Raw genomic sequence first — 6,000 nt, 5'->3', positions numbered from 1 at the left:
TTATATTACTGCATTTGCTTATGAACTATCGACTTTACCTTCTCTAGCTATTGATAAAATAGCGGCTTCATATTTTTTTTACACGAAAACGGCACTGAAAACTTAGTTCTACATGCTGTAAGTAATATCACATGTCTTTTAATTCTGGTCATTTTACTTTTATCTAGTCCTTTTTGCCACTTCTTTTTAAATATAATATAATTATGATTCAAAATCAAATTCAAATTTTTTTTTCCATATTTGCTGAACATATATTGAATTATTGCTTTAGAAGTATGTTCTGCTCAAAGTTGGTACTAACGAGAGTCCAAGCCAAAACAAATGAAAAAAAATAAAGAAAAAATAATTAGGTTAGATCAGTAATGGTTTTCATTTTATTTTAACGTATCTCACCGATGTATGAATGGATAGACCTCAATACAGGAAGGACTTGAGAAGAAGATGCATAGATTTGGAAGTAAACAACAGAAATAAAAATGGGCAAATTGCGACCAATGATTGTACGCCGATCAATAATGCTGAAGTAATATTGAATTACTTTAACCGCATCCTACCTGCTTTAGCAAACAATACTATATTAATTGTATACATGTACTTTTATCCATACAGCAAGTAGAATAAATATTCAGGAAAGAAATAACTTATGTAATAACCAATGAAATGAATTGTAAAATATAAATACATAATGGCGCATATAGAAGTTGACAGACGAAGATACTTGCACAAATAAACAGAGGCATGTACACGCATATATATACTTGAAGAAATAACGCTTTGTGAAAGACATCACATAGTCATCATCTAGATTGAAGTCAAGATAGCCGGAAGTAGTTATAATGGCATATAAAGCGCTGCCTACACCGTAGACCTTTTAGCAAAATGCGGCAATCGACATTAGTGACGGAAAAATACGTTATTTAAAAAAGCATCGATATTAGTACGTTTAATCAATTTTCAAAGCAAGCATGTCAAAGACCTACAATATAAATACAGGAAATGTGGTATACTTGCCAATGAGAAGACCAAATGCAAGGTCTTTTAGAATTTCTAATCTTTATTGCTATATTTAAAGTAATTGATTCATGCACTATACCGTTATTCAACCATTGCGTTTGATATCCATTAAATAATTAGCAATCCATCAAATCACATTAAAACAAAACTAAATTTTCTATTTATGTTTCTGCATTGACGTTCTGTGCAAGTATTTTCAGGATAATACATCACAATGGTGTCACTATATCCATTGTTGTTTATAATCTAGACTTTGCATCATAGCTTCCGACATGGGATTGTGGGACTTTGGGATTCAATATACCCGGGGTAAGTTCGTATACTAGTAGTTTGCCTTTAATGACGATCGATTTGTATAGTCTTTCATTTTGATTTATGGCATAGAGTAGCATAGACTGATGTTTATTGTAAAGTTTATAAGTCAACTGATTAAAATTAGATTTGATGCATTTCATATATTTATGTAAACAATTAAAAAATGCATCGAAATGGGCATATTGATTAAAATGACACAACAAAGACTTATTTAACAAATAGTTTTAACCTAATAACACTCTAATTGACATTCAAAGTGATATCGCAGTATTATTTTTTTGACATAAAGTTATTCATTTTGATCTTTGATGAACACCATTTTAACACGAATTATTGATTGGTTTTTGGGTGTCTTTAACTTTTTACTTTAATGAGTTTGAGCATGGATGAACAGACATTTATTGTTGAAATGCGCATTTGGTATTTGGTGAGGACAAACAGGTATCGTTAATGTTACTAGAATTGTCTCGCTTTGATTAAAGCATGTATTGAATTCCATTTGATTTTTTTTTCTTTTAAAAGTAGATAACTGAAAAACAGGACACCTAAGATATGGTTTATGTCGGATCGTTAATTTATTCAAAGCTTGGAAAATCTTCAAACACCTAAAAAACGTCTATTAGATTTTTTAACATCTATAGAACAATACATTTTCAGAAATTTGTAAAATTCTGACGAAATTACTAAAATTAAAGTATGAAAAGCAACGCTCTAAAACTTTAAGATAGCTAAAGAGAGGATTAGAGGCTCTCCTCTTGAACATAATATACCTGTGTCAATGCTTTTCTGTATACATGTTATAGGTTTGTTTATATTTTCAGATGTACAAACTGTCACATTAGATGGCATAATGCTGATAGTCACACAATATAAAGTAGAGGATAAAAAGACAAACGCAAGGGAATAAAACGTTGCAGTCTGAATCTAGTAGCCTAGACTTGGAAGTGAACAACCTTACTAGAGGACAGTTTCAAGTGTAAATTCAAACAATGATGCGTCGTTTATAAAAGTAAAGAAGAATAGTTGATGTTTAAAAAAAGATGACTAAAATGTTTCAAACTATGTGTATTGATGCTTCATTCAATTTGTGGTTAGTGTATATATAATGATTTAATATCCCTGTTATTTATACTGACAGACGCAAACTTTCAATAATGAGCAAGGCAGAGATATAAAATAAAAGAAATATTAATGCAGTCTCAGATGCTTTATGTAACAAAAAAGTTATTTCGAAGATGTGCGTTAGTTCGTTTAAATTACTCCTAATTTTTCCACGCAGATGTATAGCAATCTGTAGTACCAAAAACATCAGTTCCAACAAATGTTATTCTCAATAAGGGCCAACTTCCTATATTATACAATATAATGCAATTTTTTTAAAAATCCATCAGTGTTCCACAACAACCTCAAATACATTTACCTCTTTGATTCATATGCAGTATATATGCCGTCTCTATTAAATTCAGCTGATTGTATCGCTTCGTTGTCAGGTTATTCTTCAATCAACGAAAATCAAATACAACATTAGTTATACCTGTCCGCCTTTTTATTTCAATACACACAAGCAGACGACGTATATCATAGCAAAACAGACGAAAACTTATATAAGGACAAGTCGAAGCCAACCACGACATCGTCATTAATTTCATAAACTAATATTTTGATAAATACAACAACCTATTGATATTAGATAAAACTTACTATTGATAATGCATAAAACTTTTTTTTTTTAAATTGAAAAAACTATGTATTGGTATAATAAAACTTGCATACCAACTTTACAATGTATTTTGTTTCTGTATTTGCTGACCAGCTAAAAAGAACATGTTAGCCGATTATTTATGTTTGCAAATTTTTATTTGGATTTGTCACATACAACTATGATATATCCTTGCCAGTATATCCGTTGTCTTCGTCATCTCCATGATCTTGGGCAGTTGAAGTCATGTACCTCTATCATAGGTTGCACTTCTGTAAATATAGACAATGCAATCCCCTATAGGAACTCCCTTTGCGTCTAAAGCTGTGCCACTTTTACTATGAAATTTTGTAAACAAATTATATCCTAGAACGGAAAGTTGATATGCACTACTTTTTTTATTCAAAGGTCAAAACAAAGGGCTGTGCGGCATATTTTCAACATTTATATGCCCCGAACTTGTAAGAGTTTGGAGATATATAATATTCATAGATATTTTATTTTGTTTACGTACTTGTTCCCAGATATGATCTCTATGTTTCATCCCATAGAAAAATAACTTGGAAATGTTACCAGTATAAAAACAGATGGTAGCGGCGACAATTGAATTCTGAGGGACACCCAAAGTGGAGGTAGGGATAGTACAGAATTTTAGTATAAGTTTAAACTCCAAAAGAGGCGTGGCTTGTGAAACAGCTTTATTTACAAAGTGAAACCTAAAATTATTCTGTATTAAGCTGAGCATTCATTTTGAAAACATTTCAGTTACACTTTTTCATGTTTGTTGTTAATGGTGGTGCAACTTTTTTAGTTCACTTACATTTTGATGGAATACAAACTGTTGATGATGATTCATAAACCTTTAAGGGGCGATCTTTCCTTTGTTGTTGTCTTAGCGGTAGTATTCAAGTAAAAGCCGTTCCAATTTTACCTATCTTCTCTCACTAAATAATTCGAATCTGGTGACTATGTTGAACGCATCTATCCCATCGAACTTCAGATAAATGATACAGTTAAGTCAGCCCCATATTTTGACTTATCTCTATACATTGCCTATGATGGTCGGTTGAAAACTATATAGTAACGATAAAATAAATGACAATAATGGATGGCTTCTTAACGTCCAGTGGCAAATTACATGCATATTCAGGATGGGAGCATATCAAATTGTATGAATATTCACATTGATATGTACTATACCGACGCCTTGAACAGGATTTGTAATGTATAAGGTCACAAGGTAACAGTTTGCAAGAAGACAGGTCACCCTTTCCGGACACCATTTCTGTCTTCGGGCCGACAAGTATTTGCTCTCAGTCTTAAATGTTGCGCGTTTAGCAAATACCAAAGTTAACGTCTTTGTTAGAACCAGTCGGAATTCGAATCAACGACCTTCCGATGAAATGGCTTGACTCGATCAAAAGACATATTAACACAAACAAGTAAAAACACACTGAACGAACAAATTTGATCCATGACAATATAAAAAAACATAAATGAAATTAGAGGGTGTAAAACAATGTCAAACCAAAACAAAAAAAAAAATTGTACAAAATGGAGTACAGAACTGAAAATTTATTGTCATACTAAAAACTTATTGCATGATTTCCAATACCCGAATCAACACAATTGTTTACTTTTTTTTTTTTTTTTAAATAATCCGGCAAATTAATATGATACAATTTGGCTTATTTTAATCTTGGTATTTCAGTCTTATAAGTGGAGGAAAGGAGTATTTCTGTCTAAAACCTTTCTAAGACTACACTATAGATGGACATTTTACAATTACTTTAAATACATAGAATGATTTAAAAAGCTATTTACCTATATAGATATGTTTTTCTTTCAGAACGATAGATAATTCTTGTGTAGGATCAAACTACTACAGTTTGTTAAAACAAAATTTGTTAGTAATCGCGTGTTATGTCAATCTGGAATTTTTTTATACTATTTTCTATCTTAAATAGTCAAAGGAGTTATGCGGAAACAATCCATCACTCCATTTTTTAAAAAGAAATACTGGTACCAGAATACGGATTTGAGAACAATTATATGAGATAAATTATATGATATTATATATAATATATTATTCTTATTAAAACAACTGTATTGCCAGGCTAAAAGGATTACACAATTATTCCGAATACTTTACTTTAACATTATTGAAAAAAATTATTTGTTTTTCGCCGGAAAGATATCACCAAACCAGACAAATAGTTATCAAAGGTACCAGGCTTATAACTTGATAGACAAAAATTTAACACGTCATGTTATAAAGCTAATACTAGCATTGACAGGATGACGTGTAATTGACAATTACGAAGTACAACACATTTTATTGTTTTGGCAAACTTGAAATACAATCAACGGTTGTTTAAATGACTTGCTTATCCAATATCTAAATTATTTGTCTGCATCTGCATATGTTGAGGTACAATTGGTATAGTTTAATGTACCCGATGATAGTCGTCCTTCCTTCTATTTCATTTTGCACATACTTAAACAAACTGTCATAAATGATATATCAGAACAATAAAGCGTTACACATATTGATTGAATCATTAAATTTGATTTAAATGTGTGATTTAAAGTTTAATATTAAAAAATACAGTGATTGATCACTACGCAAAGGGTATCTAAATAATATTGTTCCCACGATCTGTTGCACATTTCTTTGTCAGCAGTTAGACAGGTCAAGATCGCTACATGTCCTGACGTCAGTATAAATTTGCATAGTGATTCCACAAGTAGAATGTAAACATGGCCTTGAAAAACTGACTAATCGACTCAATGGAATCTAATGAAAGTCTAATGAAAAATAATAGGCATTTGTGGTCTTTTTTCAGATATGAAATTTTCTTTAAACGTGAAAAGATGTTTTTCAAGTGTATGAAAAAAAGTATATAGAAGTTTCAAAGGAAAATATTAAAAAAAAAATAAACACGATCTTTTTTTCTTTGTGTCTAGTTAAA

The 6,000-nt window shown here is 30.9% G+C and overlaps 1 long non-coding RNA gene across 1 annotated transcript; it reads left to right on the top strand.

Annotated features, from left to right (window-relative positions):
* The first annotated feature begins 611 nt into the window (after positions 1-611).
* Positions 612-2,525, top strand: LOC127705165 (uncharacterized). The gene is made up of 2 exons (XR_007983734.1): positions 612-1,323; positions 2,151-2,525. It is a non-coding gene; the product is annotated as an uncharacterized LOC127705165 (long non-coding RNA).
* Positions 2,526-6,000: the final 3,475 nt, after the last annotated feature.

The sequence above is a fragment of the Mytilus californianus genome, unplaced genomic scaffold (assembly GCF_021869535.1).
Source record: "Mytilus californianus isolate M0D057914Y unplaced genomic scaffold, xbMytCali1.0.p SCAF_6, whole genome shotgun sequence".
Classification (NCBI taxonomy): Eukaryota; Metazoa; Mollusca; class Bivalvia; order Mytilida; family Mytilidae; genus Mytilus; species Mytilus californianus.
The sequence above is the reverse complement of the archived record's forward strand: the minus strand, read 5'-3'. Positions and strand labels throughout refer to the sequence as shown.